Source organism: Zingiber officinale, chromosome 7B, assembly GCF_018446385.1.
Source record: "Zingiber officinale cultivar Zhangliang chromosome 7B, Zo_v1.1, whole genome shotgun sequence".
In the NCBI taxonomy this organism is placed as follows: Eukaryota; Viridiplantae; Streptophyta; class Magnoliopsida; order Zingiberales; family Zingiberaceae; genus Zingiber; species Zingiber officinale.
The window spans coordinates 31070325-31083582 of NC_055999.1; positions in this window are offsets into that span (position 1 = coordinate 31070325).

The following is a 13258-nucleotide window of genomic DNA, read 5'->3' on the forward strand; positions in this document are numbered from 1 at the left end:
CAAACAAACTAAATCAACCCACAAACAAACAAATCAACCACAAACTAACTCAATCTTAGAACTTCTACATTTAGACCTTTTTGACTCCCATGGAGTCAAATCTATAAATGAAAACTTATATTGCTTAGTAATTATAGACGATTATTCTAGGTTTACTTGGGTCAAATTCTTAAAACATAAAGATACTTTTGAAATTTTTACAAATTTTTGCAAACAGATTGAAAACGAAAAAGATATTAAAATTAAAAGAATTAGGAATGACAATGGGGGAGAATTTAAAAATCACAACTTTAACAGTTTTTGTCTAGAAAACGGTTACCATCATGAATTCTCATGCCCTAAAACCCCCCAACAAAATGGAATTGTAGAAAGAAAAAATAGAACCTTACTTGAAACTTCTAGAACAATGTTAAATGAGTATAACCTACCTAAATACTTTTGGGCAGAAGCCGTTAGTACAGCCTGCTATGTACAGAACAGAACAACAATAAATAAAACTCATAACAAAACCTTCTTCGAAATGTTTTATAATAAACAACCAAATATAAAATATTTTAAGGTATTTGGGTGCCCAGTTTTTATCTTAAATACAAGAGAACACTTAGGAAAATTCACCTCTAAAATTGAAAATGGAATTTTTGTAGGATATTCCTTAAATAGTAGAGGCTACAGAATTTACAATAAGGTTACCTTAAAAATTGAAGAAACTACTAATGTAAAATTTGAAGAAACTAAACAAGACATAGAACCTACACAAACACCTGAGTTTGTTCCAGAAACCAACCAAACTCTAAGTCATGAAGAAGAGGAACAACATCAAGAGAATCAACCTCCTAGAACAATAAGGGTTAACCCAAATCATCCAACTGATCAAATAATTGGTGACCCAGACTTAAGAGTTCAAACCAGATCATCTTTTAGAAACCTAAGTCAAATTTCATTAATTTCAAAAATTGAACCCAAAACTGTGGATGAATCCCTACTAGACCCAGATTGGATTATAGCTATGCAAGAAGAACTAGCCCAGTTTGAGCGTAATGAGGTTTGGGACCTAGTCCCACCACCTAAGAATAAGAAAATAATAGAAACAAAATGGGTATTCAGAAACAAACTAAGTGAAACTGGAGAAATTACTAGAAATAAGGCTAGGCTGGTTGCCAAGTTGAAGGACTTGACTATGATGAAACATATGCCCCAGTAGCCAGATTAGAATCCATTAGAATGTTACTAAGTTATGCAGCCCATAAGGGATTCAAACTATACCAAATGGATGTTAAGTCTGCCTTTCTCAATGGACTAATTAAAGAAGAAGTTTATGTAGGACAGCCTCCTGGGTTTGAAAGTCTAGAACACCCTGATTATGTTTTTAAATTAAAGAAAGCACTATATGGACTTAAACAAGCACCCAGGGCATGGTATGAAAGGCTAACATCTTACTTAACATCTAAAGGATTCAAACAAGGTCAAATTGACCCAACCTTGTTTGTTAAATCATTAAATACAGACATATTTATTGCACAAATATACGTAGATGATATAATATTTGGCTCAACAAATTCAGAATTTTTAGAAGAATTTATTAATCTAATGGAAAAAGAATTTGAAATGAGCTTAGTGGGAAAATTAACCTATTTTCTAGGAATACAAATCAAACAAACAAATGAAGGAAATTATATTTATCAACATAAATACACCAAAGAATTACTTAAAAAATTCGGAATAGAAAATACAAAAGAAATAAAAATACCTATGGCAGTAAACACAATCTTAGACAGTGACCCAAATGGAAAACAAATTGATTTGAAACACTATAGAAGTGCAATAGGTAGCCTACTGTACTTAGCTGCAAGCCGACCTGATATTTTATTTGCAGTTAGTATGTGTGCTACATACCAAACTTGTGCTAAGGAATCCCATTTGACACAAGTTAAAAGAATTTTTAGATATCTTAAAAGAACAACAAATGTAGGAATCTGGTATCCTAGGACAAATAATTTTGAACTAATAGGATATTCTGACTCAGATTATGCTGGATGTAAATTAGACCGCAAAAGCACAAGTGGTGGATGCCAATTATTAGGTCCATCACTTGTTAGCTGGTTTAGTAGAAAGCAACATTGTGTTGCTCTATCTACAACTGAGTTAGAATACATAGCTATAGGCGAATGTGTTGCACAATTATTATGGATGATGCATACTCTAAAAGATTTCAACTTAAATATCACAAATGGAAAAGTATTAATTGACAATATAAGTTCAATTAACTTAACCAAGAATCCTGTGCATCATTCAAGAACCAAACATATTCAAATTAGGCACCACTTCATCAGGGATCATGTTACTAAAGGTGATATTGAACTCAAGTACATTGAGTCCAAATCAAATTTAGCTGACATTTTTACAAAACCACTCCCTGAAAGTGAATTTAGCAACTTACGGCGAAAATTAGGGATGTGCTTAATAGACTAGGATTTTTTAAAACTATTTTTAAAAATAATGTTTTTTTTAACTAATAGGTTAAACTTGTTTGTTTTCAAAACTTTCCATTTTTAGATTTTCAAAAACAGTTTTGACCTTAGACTAGTTTTGAATCCTTAGAAAGCATGTACCCATAGGACTAGTTTTTGAGCATCTCACCAACACCTTAGGTTTACCTTGCTTGTGTTTGACAAACATAGAAAGGGGTGAGATGCGTAGGCCAATTGTCTGAACTTAAGATGCTTATTTCAGTGCATCAGCATAAGTCTGGACGTTAAATACAAATCAGACAGTAATCAGATTAAGATCATCAGTCAAGTCATACACTGACTGTTTATAATCACCTTAATCTGACTAACCAAGTGAAAGCTACTATCTTCTGATAGTTAGTTAGTACCTAATTGGTTAGACAACTGTTTAATTTTAAGTGTCAAGTTCAGGGGGAGAAATTAATCAAAATTTTATGTGTTTGACAAATGCCTTTTAAAAACTAGCTTATGTTTGAACATTAATTTACAAAAACAGTTAAATTTAACTAAGTGTTTGAAAAACTTGAAAGTTTAATCCCACCTAATTTTCAAACCTGATTTAAAATGTTGACTATTGAAAATTAAACTTTCCAAATTTAGCCTTTATCAAATTAACTTTAAAAATTATTTTGGCAAATTTAATCTTACTCGTTTAACTTTTGCTTTGTTTTGAAAAATTGAGGTTAAAAATTTTAAAAGTAAATGTTACTCAAACCTGAAAAGAAAAATTTACCTTTTGAAAAGTTGAAAAACCTAATTTTAAAAAAAATTTTCACGCTTGAGAAGTTAAAACCTTAAATTTTATACTTTTCCTTGGATTTAAAAAATTGTTTTCTTAAACCAAACTCAGATTTCTTCAAGATTAGCTGTGATTATTTTTACAGAAACTCTACACTATGATTGTTTACCCTTGTTTTTTTGATGAATGCCAAAGGAGGAGGGTTAGGTGGTTAAGTTAGATAAACCAAATTGAAAACACTGAAACTAACTGTAAAACCAATGTACCTGGCTTTTTTGTTCTTTCACTAACTTAACCAAGTTGTCATTCCATCAAAAAGGGGGAGATTGTTGGTGCGGGTAGCACTAACGGTCTAACCCAGGTTTTGATGAATGACAAATAGGTTAAGTTAGTTTTTGTTGTTGTCTGACACTTTGATCGAGTGTACAGGAGAAGTCCAGAGTCGTGCACGGCCGGATGTCACGCACAAGTTCACTAGGTCGACGGTGTCAACCGGATAGTCGGCGAGAAGTCCAAGCCTCGACGGTGGCAGCTGGCCGGACGCGAGAAGTCTAGCTAGGTCGTGGTGACCGGATAGCTAGCAGAAGTCCGGACGGGTTCGACGGGCTCAGCCGACACGTCTGGCAGTAAGTGAGGTAAGTCATCGGAGGGAGTGATTGAGGCCGCTTCGGAGGAACATTAGGCGTCGATCCGCTTAGATCCATTTCGGATGTCTAAGTCGAGATCGTGACTAGATTCCGGTCTCGAAAAGACGGAATCTAAGTCATACTCTTTGCTATTACTTTGTTGAACTTTAATTGTGCTAACAACTTTCTGATATATATTTGCCTCCGGACTAACGCGTTTGTCGCGGGCGGATTCAGGGGCCCGGCGCGCGGAAGGAATCCAGCGCCCAGTCCGGCGGAGGCAAACTTTATCCCGATTGATCGCCACGTGGAGCATCTCGGTTTGAGCAGTTACGTCACATTCCAGGCGTCCGGAGGATGCGCCCGGAACATCATATAAAAGAAGCCCCGCAGCTTGCGATCATCAATCACTCGAGATCTCTTCACTTGGTCTTGTCGCTCGACGCGATCTGCGACGCCAACTAAGCTCCAACAAAGCGCTCCTTCGATTATTTAATTTCCTTGTCGGTATTGCTTTATTTTCACTAGCAGTTCCTGTGTTCATTTTTGTAACTATATTCGAATTGTTAGTGATTGCCCAACGAAAGTGATCAAGGACCACGGGCCTTCGAGTAGGAGTCGTCACAGGCTCCGAACGAAGTATAAAACATCTGTGTCTATTTTACTTTTCCGCTGCATTTATACTCTGAATTTTCGAATCGATATTCACCCCCCCCCTCTATCGACTCTAATGGTCCTACATATAGTACAGTATCTGTGTCAATGAAATTGACTGCATCAACCAAAGTTGAATGATTAAGAACAATAATGCCCATACATCCATCCCTCTTACAAATAATAAAGAAAAATCTCTCACAATGAAACCCATATGCACTCCTGGACAACCGGACAGTACGATGCGTCCATCCCGTCTCCGCGTCTACTCCGCCCGAGGGCCTTCAGTCATATCCTGAGAATCATCTTCACCTGTAATGTAGACATCATGAGTCTATGACCCAACAAGCACAATCCGATATGAATAAGAGGGCATCCATAAAGTTGTAGAAATAGCCACTAGAAGCCAAATAAAAACATAACCCAATTACGGTATAGCAAAGAAAAATATATACCATCAATAAGTGATCCTATGTAGCTAATTAGGGTGAATATGTCACATATCCGGTAACCACTATTAGAGCCAATCAACAATCCCATGACCCTAGAGGTACCTCCTAGAGAACATGCAATCATATAGCCGAAACTAACAATAAATTACAGTATCAGTCATAAATTACAGTACCGGTGATAATTTATAGTTTTAGTCATGTTTGGAAGGGCCCTCCCCGAAACTCATCCTAGGTCACCCAACCCGTACTATCACCACATATGCTCATACCCATCCAATTAGCCACATAATAAAGATATAATCAATTCACACCATACTTATAACAATAATACATTCCATACATTCTGTATTCACCATAATTCATAAGGTCCTTTCACTAACTAACATCATGTATAGCATAGGATAATTAACAAATAAGAATTCTATTCATGCATAAAATAAGGACAACATCCCTAGTCATTCCATAATTCTACACCTCCTAAACAGTTAAATGAAGAAACTATGTTAAAATTCAATAGTGCAATAACAAAGAAATCATCACTGGTACTTGGAACATCACTTCAACAAGACAATCTACACCTGCTTGAGTATAGCACTACAACAAAAGAAATCCCATAACCTTCTCAATTCTTCCAATCTTTACCGAACACAAATGAACAGCATCAAGACAACAACCAAAATAGAAATCAAAATCCTCAGCAAAGAAACGAAACAATCTCGAGAGGCAATTCCATATCAAATTCCAGTTCCAACAATGTTCACGGAAACCAAACGAAATGCAGCTAGATCATCAACTAACTCTACAGAAATTTAAACGATCAATTCCAAAGCCTCCAGTTGCACAGAAGAACATGTTTAACATTATCACAGCTATTCAAGGCTACCGACTACTGGACCCCAAGGTCAAATTGACAAGAAGAAACCAATCGAAACTCATTTCAATCACGTATCAAAGTAAAAACCTTGTGGAAACCCAATTCGAAATTTGAATTTTATAGAAAATCTCAAGCTGAGACATAAACACCATAGGGATAAACTGATTCGCAACCAAAACCACTAATCGAACATTATAATTTAAGCATATCTACTTGACTAGCTATTTGTTTTCTATCCTACTGATCTCAGATCTTCATCGTGGAGAATATTTACAGAGACTACCAAGAACTTGACCAAATCATCAAGACAAAGTCAAACTAGCCCATTCCCAGTCACAAACATCGAAATTTGTTGTGAAATCTCGAAGGAAAACCCAACACGGAGCAAGAACACAAGGAGAACTGAAATCGCATCAATTCCTAACCTAACATGAACTGGGAAATCCACGAGATGAAACCATAGTACCACAGAAACCCTAAATCACTCTTCATTCAACATAAACAACATCGCAGCATACTATCATACTCACCTAGGCTCTTATCCTCTACCGTATGAATCTCACATATTCAAATCGACATGTACTTGCCTTTCCTTGACTTATGTCACCGTCAGAAGTCCCTGCCCTAAATTACTGCATCGGTGAGGATCCCTGTCTGGTCGTGAGGCCCTCCATGGAAATCATCTTCACGGGGCAACGCTTGGCCGGAGCTCCAGGCACGGTGGGAAACTTCATCGAAGCACCAGAGATGAGCGAGGAGAGGGAAGCAGCGATCGCGTGCGGGGAGTAAGGTAGAGGAATCGGAAACAGTGCATAGGCTTTTATTCTTAGGGTATTTAACAACTTGGGATAATTAAGATTTATCAACTCGTAACCTAGATGGGGTAACATATGTTTGTTAGGATGTATACTAAAAACCTAGTTTTTTGTAAACATTTATTTTAAAATAATAATCACATTGGTCAAATGTCTACATTTATATTAGATGTAGTTGTCCATTTAATTTATATTGTAGATAACATGGTGTGTGGTGCCACACCGAAGATCATGTTATCAATTACTTATAAATTATAAATAGTAGATCATAACCAAGATGGAATGGGACAAACCATTGGAATGGTTGTAGTTTAATTTGGTATTAGTTTATTTTAACTATAAAATTACACTAGTACATTATGTGTGTATTGAGCAGGACCATTTGAGGTTGTTTCTTTTTATACTGACTACATAAAAGAACAAAACCTCTGTTATTATGGATGTGCATACTCTTAATCCCGATATAATAACAAGCACGTATACTTAGTATTTATTTCTTTAATTTATCAATGGGTGAGATTTAGTTTGATAAATCAATCGGCCCGATACGTTGGAAAATGTTATTATTTATATGGTGTGTTGTTGATTAAAGAAGGAAGTTGTGTCCTAGTAATCTAGGTTGATGATGTCCCATTGAGGTGCTCATAAGGATTATCATGTAAACCCTGCAGGTGGACTTAGTCCGGCATGATAATGAAGTTGAGTGGTACTACTCTTGGAGCTAGATATTAATTAAATGAGTTGTCAGTAACACATTTAATTAGTGGGCATTTGATATCTTAAACACAGGGAGACTAACGCACTCATGATAAGAAGGAGCCCATAATGTAATTTGGGATTGGTGCGGTAGTTCAATAATAACTTTTTAGTGGTATGAGTTATTTTTGATGAACTTGAGTTGGGTGTTCGAGGCAAACTTAGGAAGCTCAAGCTCATCGGGAGACCAAAACTAATTTCTCCTCTCGGTCTCTGTTGTAGTATCTATAAAGCCTTGTATCCACAAAGTCCACTTCTTACCTAAGTAATGGGTCAGACGTATCCTTGCTTGGAGCAAGGGGGGCAGGCCAAGCATTAATTTGGAGCCAAGTAGTGGCCGACCAAGCTTAGTGTCCAAGCTAGGGGCCGACCACATAAGAATAAAAGAGAGTTTTAATTTTGTGTTAAAAACTTTCCTTTTATATAGTCATCCTCATAGTTTTAAAAGAGAGTTTTAGAATTTTAAAATATTTCCTTTTATAGTTATCTACAAAAGATTAAAGAGAGATTTTAATTTTGTTAAAATCTTTCCTTATTTGTAGTTATCTATAATGTTTAAAAGAGATATTTTAATTTTTGATAAAACTTCCCTTTTTTGTAACCATGATTTAAAAAGAGATGTTTTAATTAATCTTGTCTTTTTTAGTTGTCTACATGTTTTAAAAGAGAGATTAATTTTAAAACATTCCTTTTGTTGCCATGTACAATAAGAAATTTAAAAGAGAGAGATTTTAATTGTTATGGAAATTTCATTTTTTTGACAAGACCAAGGATTATAAAAGAGAGGTAGAGGGTGCCTTATGATATTAACCTAAGCCTTGCCTCCTCTTCTATTTTCCTTGTAGTTGAAACTCTCTCTTGGTCGGCTCCTTTTCTTTTCTTTGGTGGCCGGTTTTTGCTTCTCTTCATTCTCTTTGTTTTCTTTCTCTCAAGGTCGGTGGTACTGTAAAATACCGAAAATAGGCGAATATTAATAAGGGAATTTTCCGGAATTTTTGGAAATTTTTCGGAACATTTCCCCCGCGCGCCCCTCTTTTCTCCCCGACGCCGCCGACGATCCGAGCCCTAACCGCCGGGCCGGCGGTTTCTTCCTCTCCGCCCTTCCTTTTCTTCTCCACAGCAGCGACGTCGAGCACAGCCCAACGCCGACCACTACGTGCCACAGCCGAGCCCTCTTCGCCGGGACATCGGGTGTCAAGCCGTGCCCTAGTTCCGGTCAACGCCTCCTCACCGGCAACTGAGTCCCTTTCACTTTCGGCTGCTACTTTTGCTGCCCTAGCCGACGCCTTCTCACTTCTGTGTTGCCACCGCCCGAAGCCAGGTCGGTCACTACGACTCCTCCTCTTGTGGGCTTGCGACACAGCCGCCTTGCTTCTGCCTTAGCCTCCAGCCGTCGGTTCTGTGTGATCTTGGAGGTCACGGATTGGTGTGGTTTGGTTTGGAAGGGACTGCTGATACAAAGTTGGGATTTAGGTATGAAATATTGGGCTTCAATTTGATTCATCTTGAAATCTTGAGATGTTGATGCAGTGTATTAGCATAACATGTGTTGTTTGGGCAGTAACTTTGTGATCCCCAGCAGCGGTACTGATCTTGTTTCAGCAGCCAACATCTTTGATTTTGGATCAACAGTGATACATACGAATTGAGGTAAGGAGTAGGGATTTGATGCATGATGTAGAGGATTGTTAGATTTGGTAACTACATTGAATTAGGTTGGAATTGGATTATTATGATGATGAATATGAAATAGGTTTATGGGTTGATATTGGAATTAAGGATGAACTTATTATTTAATTAGATTAGAATTTAATTTGGCTAATTTTGTGGTATGATAGAATTAGCTAAACTAGACCTTATGTTTAATATACAGGACCTTGACGCGAGACGAGTATCTCGGAGTCAGATTGAACCTTTCTATTTTCGGAGGCGGGTACTTTTGACTTATTGTCTTTGATATGCTTAGTAATGAAATTAACAATTTGCATTAATTGTGTTTTTCTGATTTGTTTCGGTTAATCACTGCCCGATACATGTTACCTGCTTGATTGATTGTTTGTTTGCATTTCGTGTTGATACCTATCTGATTTCACATGCTCATGGGGAGTGATATAACCATGTTTTACCATGTCAGGACCTAGGTTTGATACCTTAATTGATCAGTATACCTTGATATGATTTATTTACTTTGGTGCACATTATCATATGTCCAGAGATTGATTTAGCATATTACCATGCTTAGTGACATGCACCATTCGCATGATTGCATGCTGTGTGAGAGATTGCTCCATTATTGTCGAGCACTTTGCTAGTTTTCATCACTGTTCGGTGCTCCGTTGATCCGCTCATGGGTAGCGTGACACAGCGTGGTAGCACGTCAGTTTGACTCTTCCGGTGCTCCGTTGATCCGCACATGGGTAGTGTGACGCAGCGTGTAGCACGTTAGAGAGCCCTCCCCGTCACAATGTACCGGGAGATGAGAGCATTGCGCTCCCCCATTTATGATTTGGGGTAGGAGTACGTGTGTACTCCGACAGCATCCCGTCCTCTCGGTCACTCATCAGGAGTAGTGATGCAGAGTGCACTCCCTACCCACTCGGTCCCACTTTTGTTGTGAGTTGACTGGCGTCAGGGGTGACCATGACATTGGCATCATATGCATGATGCATTTATTTCTTGTGTTTGTGTTTGCTGCATTTATATACTGCATATTGTGTGGATACCATGTTTGACATGCATACAAGTCTTCTATACCTTTCAGACTGTTTGTCCTTATACCGGGTCCTGGTTAGTACAGATTCTCTCCTGTCTACTTCGGTTTGCATTTATCTTTATTTTTATCAGGAGACTGTACGCATGATTAGTGCTAGGTGTTATTTCTTTACTTTGCATATCAATCGTACCTGCTGAGTGTTGGACTCACCCCGCCTCCATTATTGATATTTTCAGGTTGATGCTGTCAGGAGAGAGTTCCAGTTGCTGGTCCCTGCAAACCTCGAGGATATGATTGGTTTTCCTTTGGTTTCTTTTCTGTTTTAGACTGTTTTGAACTTGTTATGTTTTGGATCATTTTACTTATGGACTTTGTATGGATTTTGAGATGTTGATGGATTTTCGGTATGATTTGGATTTATTCTACTACATGCCTGCCTGGACGGCGTCAGAGGTGAGTTCATCGGATTTGAGCTTAACGAGTGTAGTTGAGTAGGGTGGATTTCGAGTCAAAGTACTATTGTTCGTGATTACTATTATTAACTGTGTGGTTGTGACAGCCAGAGGCTGAATATCTGTATAAACTGCGTCGTGATTGTTTTTATTTATTGTTATTATTCCAGCTGCCTGTGGCTGAGGTATATGTGTTATGTAGAAGTTTCAGATTGTCCACCGTACAGGGGAGATGCTGCCGAAATTTTCTCGGACTGGGACTCCTCTGGGGGGTGACAATTTAGTGGTATCAGAGCGAGGTTTGGCGATACTTGGTTGGTTTCCGTGTGTTGGATTTTGAGATTTATCTGATACCAATTTATTGGTATCAGAGCAGGGTTATGATACCTGCTTTTGGTGTTTTGGAGATTTATCGGATACCTGTTGTTGGTATTCTGGATATTTGGGTTAGCCAGGTTTGCGAGTCAAACTGGGCATTTTCAAATTTTCTATATGGTTATGTTTCGGATTTCCGTTTCGGATTTATTTGGATTTCCGGCGATCTTCTCGTTCGGAATTTTGAGGTCAAAAGTTGGGGACTGGACAGCGACGAAACATCTCCAGATAACAAAAAGGTATGATGTTTATTTTATGATTTTTATACTTGTAGTAATATCTGTAATTTAATTTAATAGATATGAGACGATCTACTCGTATTGCTACGAGACGTGGTGCTGGACGACCACGTGCGAGGACCACGGGATCTCTGGATATGCAAGAGATGCCCACTGTTATTGAGCTTGTCAGTCAGGGACAGACTCAGCATGCTGCGGGCACGTTGGGCTTTCAGACCCCGACGGCTCCTATAGAGGTACCTACCTCGATTGTGCCGAGCGTACCTATCTCTACAGTAGTTCCGATACCATCAGGGGTACCATTGGCGTGCAGACATCCGCCTGGGACCACCGCCACCGGACCTCACAGATGACCCGATACTAGTGGCACTGCACCCCGCCTCTGATGTGCACCATATCCCACCATTACCTCACCGTACCTCCTGCCACTTATGTTCACCGGTACAGCACCAGACTTATGCTTTATTATATCAGAAGACCGGAGTTCCTCCTCGGTTTATTCCAGGCCACCGTAGTATCGGCTCCAGTTCATGCGACACAACCAGATATTGTCCCGCGAGCTAGGATTCCAAGATTGGTGAGTCGATGAAGACTCGTTTCACTCTTTTCCGTGGAGATCTCGATCCGAGTATGGCTCTGTCATGGATAGAGACTATGGAGCAGACTTTCTTCTATATGGCTTGCTCCGAGTGGGAGAAAGCAGAGCTTTACCATTTACGGGATGAGGCTAATGCTTGGTGGATTACTCATTCTATTATTGGTGAGCAACGCGTCACGTGGACCAGTTGAGAGGCTTTTGAGAGCCGCTTCTTTCCTTGTCTTATCGGATGGCTCGTAAGCAGATTTTATGAGTTCGAGGCGTAACAACCGCACAAGGACCGAGTATATAGAATTCCACCGGTTGACTAAGTTTTGTCGAGTTAGTTGCGGATGACTGCATGCAGTTTATTCAGGGACTGGATGGTTATCTGCATGTACGGCTTGCCGGTTTAGGGATCACATTTTACTCTGATGCACTGGATCGAGCTTTGATGATAGGGTTAGCTCAGCAGACAGCATATCCGGACAGGAAAAGGAAACATACGGGTCAGACATCAGGGCAGATCCAGCGAACACAGGCGATAGGACAGCATCAAGAGTTCTTCTGGGGTATCTTGTAGGCCTCAGAAGTCAGGACAGTCTTCCTCAGGACGTTTCCGGTCTCCTCGGCAGGATCGGAAACAGTCCACCGGCGATATACAGTGTTTCCGATGTGGTTCCAGAGACCACATCTCTTCAGCCTGCACTTTGGAACAGTCAGTTTGCTTTTATTGCAAACTGCCTGGGCACCAGAGCCGAGATTGTCAGCTGAAGGCTCAGCACACGGGGACAGTCTAGTCAGTCAGTGTCTCGATGAGGAGGGCGGAGATTCTCACCCTCACAGCGTCAGCAGGGAGCAGCTCCCTCAGCAGCAGCATTTGGCATGCTTGGACAGGAGTACTCCAGTGCTTCTGTAGCACCCCAGAGTTTTGTTCCAGGACCTTATTATCCGACTCAGGGGCAGTACCAGACTCAGTCCCAGCCAGCTGCAAAGTATCAGTCACCATCCTCTCAGTCTTCTCTGGCTCATTATCCAACACCGCCTCAGTGGTAGGCTTCTGCCCAGCCGCAGCAGCCGCTGGCAGCGTTACCACCGGGCCGACGGATCCGTTTTCCGCGGTACGATTTCCATTTATGCATTTTCCGCTGATATTTTGATTGATACTGGTAGTTCGCACTCTTTTATATCCCGTACCTTTATGCGGGAGATTGGTAGATTACCTATTGTTAGACTATAGCGGTTGACCGTCTCCCTACCGTCCGGTGATACTTTAGACGTCACCCAAGAGGTCAGAGGTTGCCCGTTAGACTTTGGCAACATGACACTTACGGTAGATCTTCTAGTATTGGAGATGATCGAGTTTGATATCATACTTGGCATGGATTGGCTGTCAGTATATCATGCTACCTTTGATTGCCAGACGAGGGTGGTCACCTTCTGGCCTCCAAACCAACCCTCGTGGAATTTCACTGGCAT